Source organism: Prionailurus bengalensis, chromosome A1 (assembly GCF_016509475.1).
Source record: "Prionailurus bengalensis isolate Pbe53 chromosome A1, Fcat_Pben_1.1_paternal_pri, whole genome shotgun sequence".
Lineage (NCBI taxonomy): Eukaryota > Metazoa > Chordata > Mammalia > Carnivora > Felidae > Prionailurus > Prionailurus bengalensis.
The window spans coordinates 143,925,861-143,938,219 of NC_057343.1; the positions used below are offsets into that span (position 1 = coordinate 143,925,861).

The following is a 12,359-nucleotide window of genomic DNA, read 5'->3' on the forward strand; positions in this document are numbered from 1 at the left end:
GGGAAGTTCTCAGCTATTATTTCTTCAAGTACCCCTTCAGCACCTTTCCCTCTCTCTTCTTCCTCTGGGATACCAATTATGCGTATATTATTTCTTTTTAGTGTATCACTTAGTTCTCTAATTTTCCCCTCATACTCCTGGATTTTTTTATCTCTTTTTCTCAGCTTCCTCTTTTTCCATAACTTTATTTTCTAGTTCACCTATTCCCTCTCTGCGTCTTCAATCCGAGCCGCCGTCGTTTCCATTTTGTTTTGCATTTCATTTAAAGCGTTTTCCAGCTCCAAAGAGGAGCTTTTTAAAAGTGCTGATAGGTGGTCCTTTCTCCCCAGAGATTCTATTTTGCTAGATCGAGGTTCTATACAGCCTGAGCACCTCATTTTAAAGAATCTCAGAAGCAATTCTGTTAAGTACCCGGGGATGAGAAGAGTCTAGAAAGTAAAGTTGTAGATACATTGAGAAATCCCCATCTTCCTTCCATTTTCTTGTACTTTTCTTCTTCCTCTATTCCTCTTGTTTAATGCTTTGGGAACTGTGTAGCCTTAAGCTTCCTTACCAGATGTTTTGAGAACAGTTTTTCTGCGAAGATGTTAGTTAGTTAGTTTAGTTAGTTAGTTACTTGGTTACTTTTTATTTATTTTGAGAGAGAGAGAAGATGCTCGAACTCATGAGCCATGAGATCATGACCTGAGCCAAAGTCAGTCGCTTAACCAACTGCACCACTCAGCACCCCTAATTTCTTAAAAAAAAATTTTTTTTAAATATGTATTTATTTTGAGAGAGACAGAGTGAGTGGGCGAGAGGGAGAGAGAGAATCCAAGCAGGCTCTGCACTGCCAGCATGGAGCCCGATGGTAGGGTTTGAGCTCATGAACTGCGAGATCATGACCTGAGCCAAAACCAAGAATTGGATGCTTAACCCACTGAGCCACCTAGGGACCTCTGTTACCTGATTTCAAAGCTTAGTAAAAAGCTAGAGAATTCCAAATTTTAAAAAAAAATTGTTTTTAAAAATTAAAAAGCTAGAGAATTCCAGACATTGTAGTATTGGCTTAGGATAGAAATGTAAATCAAATGAATAGACTAGAACCCAGAAATAAATGCATGGTTATATAGTAAGTTAGTTTTCCATCAGGTTAAGAAAGCAATTTGGGAGTAAACATTTCCAACAAATGGTTACTAGAAGAACTGTATACCCATATATAAAAATCGATCTCAATCTTTATATCCTATACAAAAATTAATTTGAAAGCCATCTTAGACCTAAGCATAAAATCTCATGTTCTAAAACTTATATAAGAAAACAGAAGAAAATTTTCACATATTGGAGGAAGGAAAGGTAAAAGTTAATGTAGACAGGATGTAGAAACCTTGAACAGTAAACTAAAAATTGATAGATTGGAATTCACCAAAATTAAAGACTTCTACTTTTTGAAAGATTGTTAAGAAAATGAAAAGACAAGCCACAGACTGGGAGAAATATTTAAAGAACACTTAAAGACAGCACCTGCATGGCTCAGTCAGTTAAGTGTCTGACTCTCTGATTTTGGCTCAGGGTCATGATCTCCCAGGTTCCTGAGTTCCATCTCCTCATCAGGCTCTCTACTGTCAGTGCAGAGCCTGCTTGGGAGTGTCTCTCTCCCCACCCTCCTATCCCTCCTTCACTTGTGCTGTGTTTCTCTCTCAAAATAAATAGACTTAAAGACTTCATTTACTTACCTAGTTACTTATTGAAAGCCATAATGAGATACACACCTATTAGAATAAATACAGTTAAAAATTCTGGGGTGTCTGGATGACTGAGTGATTTTGGCTCAGGTCATGGTCTCACAGTTCATGATATTGAGCCCCGTGTTGGGCTCTGCTGTCGGTACAGAGCCGGCTTGGAATTTTCTCTTGGCTCTATGTGCCCTACCCCCTGCAGGGGGAGAGGGGGCACTTGCTCGCTTGCGCGCGCGCGCGCTCTCTCTCTCTCTCTCTCTCTCTCTCTCTCTCTCTCTCTGTCTCAATAAACACTTTAATAAGCTCTGGCACTCGAAAGGGCTGATGAGGATGTAGAGTAACTGGAATTCTTAGATTGCTAGCACATTTTATATTGGTAAAATTACTTTGGAAAAACAGTTTGGCTGTTTCTTCAAAAGTTAAATGTATACATACCTTACGACTCAGCTGTTCAAATCCTAGTTATTTATACAAGAGAAATGAAAACCTCTGTTCACAAAAAAGGCCTATACACTAATACTCATGCCACCTTCACAGCCTCTAAGGAACAAGTCCAGATAACCATCAACAGGTGAATAGATAAGCAAAATGTGGTATTTCCATATGAGAGAATAATACTCAGCAACGCAAAGGAATTAACTATCGATAGGCACAACAACATGGATAAACCTCACATCTTGCTAAGTCAAAGAAGCCAAATACAAAGAGTATATACTTGTGTGAAGGGATGGATGGCAAAGGGGCATGGGCAATCTTTTGGAGGTGATAGAAATGTTCTTTATCTCGATTGTGGTGGTTGTTTCTTGGGTGTACAGAGAATGCATAAAATAGTTGACAAAATGATACTGAACAAAAGACACAGTGTGAACTGTATGAATCTATTTACATGAAATTCTGGAGATGATAGTTCTGATCTACATCAACAGAAAGCTTAACATTTGTTGCCTGGGAGTGGAGCGGTGGAGATTGACGGAGAGGGAACAGGTATAACAGCATCCTTAGGGTGATTGATAGGTCTAAATTTTAATTGTAGTGGTTCCATGGATATTTAAACTTGTGAAAATGCATCAAAATTTATACTTAAAAATCGGGAACACTTTGTTATACGTAAATTATAACTTAAGGTGATTTTTTCTTTTAAATAGGAAAATGAGCACCGTGTAAAAGTTGATTTTGAGGCACACAAACTGGAGTGATCAAAACTACCTAAAGATATAATGAAAGATTATATAGAACTTAACCCCTGAAGATTAAATAAGAATTCAGCAGGAAGGGGGTATATATATATATGTATGCAGTGGAGATTGGAATAGAGATTATTCCAGATAAAGATAAAAACAAAAATGGTACAGTGAATAGGCATGTGTTTATGGTTTTAGTCGAAATGAATTATTGAGCAAATTACCAAGGCTTCACTACCACCTGGCATCATTGGTGGATGCCAGTAAATAGCGTGGCTGAGATTGAAACACATGTGTGTTTGACTGCAGAGCTTGCTGTTTTAGTTACACCACAGGGTGTAAATTGTTTGCTATGTCGTGGGTCTAAGGGTTTGCAGGAAGTTAGAGGAAAGTTGGTCAGGGGCTAGAACACTAAAGGATCCTGTGGAGTTTGACCTTTGCTCTCTAGATTATTTATTAATATTTTTTAAATAAATATTTCTGAGAGCGTGCACAAACAGGAGAAGGGCAGAGAGAAGAGGACACAGGATCCAAAGTGGGCTCTGTGCTGACAGCAGAGATCTCGGTGTGAGGCTTGAACTCCCAAACCGTGAGATCACCACCTGAGCTGAAGTCACTTGCTTAACCTGACAACACCCAGGTGCCCCCCTAGATTCTTTAGAAAGAAGGTAATTTCCACTGCTTTCATTGACTTACATATTAAAGTGTGATAGAAAAGTTAACTTGGCATCCTGAGTGTATAATGCATTTATATGTTTTTATGTTTAAAATTATAATAGTTATGTATTATATTAAATATACTGTAATATAGTTTTCGTTGTATTTACATAAATGGCAATTAATATAGATTTTTCAGTAATTCTCTTATGCCACAAAGCATCTAGAACATATTCATGAAACATACTCTATAAATAGGATTTGGGGTGCCAGTGTGGCTCAGTTGGTTAAGCGTCCAACTTTGGTTCCGGTCATAATCTCACAGTTCAAGAGTTTGAGCCCCACATCGCGCTCTGTGCTGAAAGTGCAGTGCCTGCTTGGAATTGCCATTCTGTCTCTCTCCTCCTTTCTGCCCTTTCCTAGCTCTCACCCTCTTCCTCTTTCAAAATGGATAAACTTAAAAACATTGGTTCTGAAAACTACAACCCCAGACTAGTTGCATCAGTATCACCTGGAACCTTGTTATAAATACAGATTTCTGTCCTTAGGTCAGATCTCTACTGAAACTCCACTGAGGGGCTCAGCAATCTTTAACAAGCCTTCCAGGTGTTTATGATACGTACTGAAGTTTGGGAACCATAAGTTTAAAAGAACTTTAAACAGCTAAGGGAAGGAACACACTGAACTCAAAGTTAAAATCTCTCTGGGCCTTAGTTTTTCTGCATCTGCAGAGTGAGATTCAATCTAGATGATTCTATATAGATGCTTAAACCATGCATAATAATGAGTCAGGGTCAGTTACTGATTGGCCTATTGTCTTTGTGAGTTAGCTAAAAGCACTTCAAACACATTGGCCAACTTTTATTTTTATATATTTTTTAATGTTTATATTTGACAGCACCAGTGCACATGAGCAGGGGTGGGGGAGGGGCAGAGAGACACAGACTCTGAAGCAGGCTCTAGGCGGCGCCTAGCTGTGAGCTGTCAGCACAGAGCCTGACGGCAGGGCTTGAACTCATGAGTAGTAAGATCATGACTTGAGCTAAAGTCGAATGCTCAACCAACTGAGCCACCTAGGCGCCCCTTGGCCAGCTTACTTTTAATACTTGGTGAAAGTAAATAAACTAGGATCTTGAAGGCATCGTCCATGCTTCTCTCCCCTTTGTAGCCAGGCACTTTGTTTTGCCAATTGTCTCCTACGTGTATCTTAAATGTGCTCTTCCTCCCTTTCCTTTCCCCCAGGACCAAGCAAATCTGTAGGTGTCTTCATGTAAAATAGATAGATACACATTCCCCAGCCCATATTCTAGCAGACAAGTTAGAAAAGGGCCCTCTTCTGGGCATATGCAGCAGTATATGGCTTGGCAAAAAGATTCACTAAATTTGAGTCACCACTCTGTGCCCCCTTGAGTGGGTGCTTTGCGCAGGGTTCAGTTTTTACACTATTGGACAACTATATACTGTAAGCATGCCAACTGTGAACTATATAGTGCCATCAGTGTGCATTAGGGTACTTATCTCTTACCTGAGCTACTTTCTCTTTCTCTTCTTTGCTTTTAATTTTCTCACCTTAAAACTATCATTTCATGCTTGTCCCTGAGAATGTTACATTTCGTATTTACTTTGTATATAAAATTACGTGAGCAGATGCTTCCAAATCTAATCTCATTTGAAAAGTTTTTTTTTTAATTAAAAAAAATTTTTTTTAGTGCTTTTTTATCTTTGAGAGAGAAAGCAAGAGCAGGGGAGGGGCAGAGAGAAATGGAACCACAGAATCTGAAGCAGGCTCCGAGCTGTCAGCTCAGAGCCTGATGTGGGGCTTGAACCATGAGATCATGCTCTGAGCTGAGGTCAGACCCTTAACCGACTGAGCCACCCAGGTTCCCCTCATTTTGTTAATCTTAGTCACATTCACATGATTCCTGGGCCTGGAAAATTTGTGTTAAAGGTACTACTACATCAGTATTTATACAGGTTGATCTTGGCATCTGTTTCATCTGAGAATTGGGAGATTTTGTTTTCTTTTCCCCCTCTTCTTGAGTCACTAATCCAGCAGTGGACAAGAATACCACTTAAGTTTCTCATATAAAACCCAGTATCCAAGGAGGTGATGCACTTCATAATAAGTAATTGATACCAAGAAATTTGTATTTATAAATTAGTCTCACTATAGCTACCTAAACTGACGCATACTTTTTTTCCATTTTAAAAACAGGCACTGTTTTGTTTCTAGCTCTGAAATTGAAAATAGAGATGTCATTGTTTTTAGCACATGATTCAGCTGACCAATGCCGTACATTTTCAAACTTGCCAAGTTAGGAAAAGAACTTAGTATCCTGGCTTAATGTCTTCAGTACAATAAACTATAATAATACTTTTAAAAAGTCTGCAGCATTAACTACTGAGTTTCAGAAGTCCTTTAAACAGCATTAAAGAAGCATAGTGAACGTGTTTGTGTTGTGTATATTTGAATATACCTGTACAGTGAAGGTAAAGATAATTCAACAAAGCACAAGTTGTCTTCAAATAATTACCACCAGATTTTAAATTTTTTTTTTCTCTTTAAAAAGCTGTAATGCAAGTTTCCTCACTTCTGTATGGTATTTAGCAATGCAAGTGAAAAGGATTTCTGTTTAATCTGAGATTTTTAAAGTTTGAACACTGTTCTGTTTATTAAATTTCTATCCCATAGCTGTGTCTTTAGGGGTTTGATTGGAAAAGTATGCCAGTTATTTCAGCAGAGGGAACTTAATATGAATAATTGTTAACTTGGTATAAAGTTGTTACCCAGATAGTTAAGAATATAACTCTAAAATATGAGAGCTAACAGTTGCAAAAACAGCCACTACTCGTGGCTTCGGCACACAGGAAAGAGATGGTAGTTTTAACTTTAGCACGGAGAATGGACTGTGTGGAGTTGAAGTCTGGGGTAGGCAGCATTGCTTGTCGAGTGCTCATGTGTCTGAGCTCAGTGGAGAGACCCATATTTCTAAGAATAGGGTAGGCTGGTGCTGGATGGCCTTAGGGGCCACAAAGTAAGGCTAGTTCTACTAAGGGTGAGAAACTATAAACTGGATTCTGTTAACTGCTTCAGGAAGTAATTGCAGATGCTGGAATGAAGATGTGAGTCAGTGGTGATACTCAGGGGAGTAGCAAATAAGAAAGTCAAGTGATACATGTAGGAAGAAGCATATGTCTTCTCCCTCCTTAAACCCTTTGTATTGACAAGGCTTAAATGTGGTTTACAGAGCCCTAACCCCAGCATCAAAAGGCATAAGGATGAACTTGGGAACTGATAGACAAGAATGTACATACATCTTCAAACTTTTAAAGTTAGAAAAAAAAAAAACTAGTAACCTAGCATGGCCTTAGGTACAATAAACCAAGTCCTTTAAAGGGCACAAAGTTTAATCATGTCTTTGAAGAGAATTTCTAGGGGAGCCTGGGTGGCTCAGTTGGTTAATCATCCAACTTCAGCTCAGGCCATGATCTCACAGGTTTGTGAGTTTGAGCCCCATGTCAGGCTCTGTGCTGACAGCTCAAATCCTGGAGCCTTTCAGATTCTGTGTTTCCCTCTCTCTCTACCCTCCCCTGATTGTGCTTGCTCTCTCTCCTTCAAAAATAAACATTAAAATAAACTAAAAAAAAAAAAAAAAGAGAGAGAGAAAAGGACTTCCAACGTAATGTACTGAGTAAACGTTAAAAATTTGGCTGCAGTATTCAACATATTAAATCTCTATTCCAATCTTGTGAATGTAAATCTTAAGCCTTTTGAGTGTTTTAAAATCAGAGGTAATTGTAACAAAGCACAAACCTTGATGGTTTTGTTGGATATATAACAAGTCTTCTGGTTCCCCCCTTAAGTTAATTATTTAAATTATTTTTGAGGGAGAGTGTGTGCCCCCATGCCAACGAGGTGGGGGGCGGGGAGGGCAGAGAGAATCTCAAACAGACTCTGTGCTATCAGCTGAGAGCCCGATGTAGGGCTTGATCCCATGAACTGTGAGATCATGACTTGAGCCAAAATCCAGAGTTGGGTGCTTAACCTACTGAGCTACCCAGGTGCCCCTTTTGGGGGCCTTTTATGTGAGCTAATGTCTAAATATACCACTTACTGCTAAGAATCCCACAGTGGTTTCCTTTAGTCTGTCAAACCACCTATAAACTCCTTTGCCTGACATTTAAATTTAAAGACCCCCTAATAGTGATCACAACCTCCTTCACTATTCTTATCTCCCATTATTTTTATCTATTTTACCTAAACTGCAACCATGCTGGACTGTCTGTGACCATACACTGAACTTAAACTGCCTCTAGGCTTCTGCTGAGATTAATTCTTGCCTCCAGTAGGCCTTTTGGGTGGTTCTCTTTCTGTATATATATTCCATATGTATCTCTCAAAATCATACCCCTCTTTCAAAAAGCCCTCTGTAGTTTTGAACCTCAGTAAAGTATATCCTGATCTAAACAGCTAAATGAGTTCTCTCCCTCCAAACCTTTGATTTTTCTTAAAGGTCTTAAATACCTTTATTCTTTTTCAGAGACATCCTTCACCATTTTTAATACTTGGATAAAATTCTACTTATTTGTTAAGAATTTACTTATCATTCCCTTTAGAAATTTTGTTCCCAGACTCAGTACTGTACCCTGCACAGCTGGTGCTTGCCGTGGTATCTTAGGTATACTTGATCATGATATTTTTTCATACTCTGTTGTAATTCTTTATTGCGGTTCCTCTGTCTTCAACTAGGCTGAATACATATTGCTGTCCCTAGTGTCTGATACGATGCTGGCACTGGGAAAACAGCATGTCATCATTTTGAACGAATAATTGAATGTTAAGTGATTTTGTCAAAGGTCTCCCACTTAATAAGTAGCAGACCCAGGTCTGCTAATTTGAAGACAGACCTCTACATCACAGATATCTTTGCTTACCCCACCCTCCAATTAGATTGTTCAGTTTCTTAGGAGGAGATTGTGTGCCTCACAGTATTTCCCCTGAAGCACCCAGTACAGTGGGTTCTTTATTCAAGTTAGATAATTGAATGAATCCAAATATTAGCCATAGTAAAGTCTAAAAAAACAAAAACAAAACAAACATATCCAGTAGTATCATATATGTTTAACTTTAGCAGTATGTGATTGGAGATAGAGTAATCATTTTCTGCGAGTTTAAAAAATTGAGTCCAGGTGAGTAGGGAATCCAGTATCAAGAATCTAAACTTTTGCTACTGAGTTAATTGCCTTTCTTGGCACTATTTTTGTAGTTCCAGAAATGGAGCTCACAAAATTCTGTTTTCCAACTATTAAGGAAGACATTTAGGTTCTGATCATATCTCCACTTCCCCTCCCTCCTACACACACTGGAAAAAAGAGGTAAGTCTTAGAATTTTGCCTCTTGGTGGTCCTCATATATGAAAACAGGAGCTCATTGTTTGCTTGGCCAGAAGTAGGAAACCTCTGGGATACAAACCTTCAGCTTGTCTAGTTGGTATGGTTTTGAACCCAAGAAGAGATAAAGCATTTTTTTTAGTTTATGATTGTAAAAGCAACACAGATACAATAAAGATTTGGAAAGTACAAATTCTAAACAGGAAGAAAAATAGTCACCCATAATCAGACAAAAGATATCAGTAATACATTCTACATATTTTCTCTTTTTTTTCTGGACATTATTCTATGTAGTTGAAATTATGTCTGATTTAATTTGTCTTAATATTTAAAACATTCATTTTCCTTTATTAAAAACTTTATAAGCATTTTGTACACAATTGTATTTTATAGGTGTATCATAAGTAACATTCTCTATTATTAGATATTTGGAACACATTTTTTTATTTTGAACAGCACTGCAATTAACATTTTTGGTTATTATTCTTTGAAGACATTTTCTTAAATAGGTAAGAAAATGGTATTTTAGAAAATACTGTCCATGAGTATGGTATCATAAAACACTTCCCAGAAAAGTTTTTCATGAGCTTATAGTTCTACCAGCAGTATGTGAGTTTCTGCCTGTTTCACCATGACCACACTAACCCTGGCTACTTTTTAAAAAATATTTACTTACTGAGTCTTTCTAAATCCTACTGTCTAAAAGCAGCCAAGTTGTATCTTCTCTCCTCCCCTCTCCTGCACCAACCTATTTTCTGGATTTTTTCTTCACAGGGGAAAATTGAGGTAATCAAACAGGAATTCCTGCTCATCCTTCTACCAAATCCAAAACCCGCCTTCCTTTATGTCCATGGAGGAACTACCCCTACATTTACCAAGAGCAAATCACTACACCAGTACTCGGAATCCTGTCCTTTCCCATGTTCTATAATTAGCCCCATTTCCCCCCTGGTATCTTTGTTTTTCCTCTGCTGGATATTTCTTGTCACTACTCATCCGTGATCTCTCATTAGAGAAAACAAAAAGCAAAGGGTCTACCCTTAAGCTTTGTCTTCTTCTAGCACCACCCTTTTTTCTGTTTACTCAGACAAATCAGTCAAAGGAGTATTTATTTATATACACTTTTACATCTCTCTCCTCATCAAAAACAGGTGTAGAGTGATTTTTTAATTTACTCATCCATTTGATTGCCTGGATTGTGCCTGGCATTGTGCTAGTGAAAAGCAAAAAAATAAAAAAAACCTAATACCCCCCCCCCCCCACACACACAAAATATATTCTCTGCCCTCATGGAACTTTGAAAGGGGGAAGCAGTTAATATTTAAAGTTCACAGGAGGTGCCTGGGTGGCTCAGTCAGTCAAGCGCCCGACTTCGGCTCAGGTCATGATCTCACAGATGTGAGTTCGAGCCTCGCATCGGGCTCTGTGCTGACAGCTCAGAGGCTGGAGCTTTGTTTAGATTCTGTGTCTCCCTCTCTCTGCGACCCTCCCTGCCTTGTGCTGTGTCTCTCTTTCTCTCAAAGGTAAATAAACATTTAAAAAAATAATAAAAAACAATATTTAAAGCTCACGAAATCATATAAAGTATGATTATGGTAAATGCTATGAAAGAAAGAAAGTTAAATGTGTTGCACTGAAAAGGTTATAATGGGGGGAGTCAGGGAAGAGTTCATGAACTAGTAACTTTATGTCCAGAACTGAGATCTGAGGATGTGATGGGAGTTAATAGGCAAAGGATGTTTGTCTATACTTCAGAACCGATGTTGCTAAGTTCAGTGATCTTAATGCTGTTAGATCTGGGATACTAGTTGTCACCTTACTTGACCCCCAAGCGGTGCTGCACAAGGTTAATTTCTGTTATGTGAGTCCATACTTTTCCTGGTGTCCCCACTCCCTCTGGCTTGGTTTCTGTATGTTGTTCCCCCAGTTTCACAATGTTGGAATTCCTTAGGGCTCCATCATGAGCCTTTTTCTCCTGACTTCATTAGATAACCTCATTCACTCTCATGGCTATAAATATCATCTGTCAAATTTATATTTCTAGCCATGACCTTTGCAAAATCAAACTTAACATATGTAAAATCAAATGCTTGATCTGCTCTCCTTTGAAACCAGCCAGTCCTCCATTGTTCACTTTTTGAGGAAGTGGCAGTTCAACATGAAAATTTTTTTCCCTAGTCATTCTTGATCCCTCCTTGTGGCTTGCCATTGTCCATTCATAACACTGCTAATACATTACTCAGTGTGTGCTGGGCTCTGTATTATATGCTCTTTCATATATTTCCGCCTCTATTCAAGAGTAAAACCAAATGTTAACCTTCCTGTAGGTTAAATTTCCTGGTGATTAAAATTTTATTTTGGCTTTAGGCTATTCTTTTAATTTGTTTATTGCACCATTTAGAGAATATGGCTTGTAGTATTCTACTTCTGAATTTTTTAAACAAATTTTTTGGTGGCTCATGATAGTTGATTAGTTTTTCAGAATTGTGCCAGGGATGAGTTTATATCTTTGTCTGTTTTTTTCATCATCCTAGTAAGGTGTTAATTTCTCATTTAATTTTTTTAAGTTTATTTTGAAAGGGGGTGGTGCAGGGAGAGAGAGAGAGTCCCAAGCAGAATCTGCTCGGTCAGCGCAGAGCCCACTGTGGGGCTCGAACCCACAAACTGTGAGATAGGACCTGAGCCAAAGTTGGACGCTTAACCAACGGAGCTACCGAGATGACCCTCACCCCCCCCCCCATTTAATTTTTTAAACCGTCTTTTTTCACTGTATGATAAAGCAGGATGGAGAGCACTGTCACTTGTGTGATTTTACTTTAGTGCTCATCTGGTACCTCCCTGTCCATAATCCGATTTTCAACTCTTCTTTGTCTTTTTGTTTTAGTTGTAACTCTTGCAAGCAGTAGTGAATTTTTGTCTATTGCTTCTGACCAGAGATTGTTAGTAGATAGATGGACTGATTTTTTATTTATTATCAGTCTTAACAAGTTGAGTTTTCAATTATTTTATTTACTTATGTCAGTTATAAGTATTTTGGTGGCACAAATAATTCTTTAAAATTTTTTAGCATTTATTCACCTTTGAGAGAGAGAGAAAGAAAGAGAGACTATGAATGGGGCAGGGGCAGAGAGAGAGAGAGAGAGAGACACACACACACACAGAATCCGAAGCAGGCTCCAGTCTCTGAGCTGTCATCACAGAGCCCGACACAGGGCTTGAACCCATGAACTGTGAGATCATGACCTGAGCCGAAGTTGGCCGCTTAACGGACTGAGCCACCCAGGCACTCCTAGAGGCACAAATAATTCTTAACCTGAAAATGCAACTATCATAAAGGAGGTAATACATTTCTTGTTATCTCAGCACCCAAAAATAACATCTTAACATTTGCTGTATGTCCTTTGCTTATATT

General features: G+C 38.5%; 1 protein-coding gene across 2 annotated transcripts in view; it reads left to right on the forward strand.

Annotated features, from left to right (window-relative positions):
• The window catches only part of JMY (junction mediating and regulatory protein, p53 cofactor), a 106,509-nt gene that overhangs the window by 46,602 nt on the left and 47,548 nt on the right, over positions 1-12,359 (forward strand). The gene's annotated exons all lie outside the window — the stretch shown is intronic.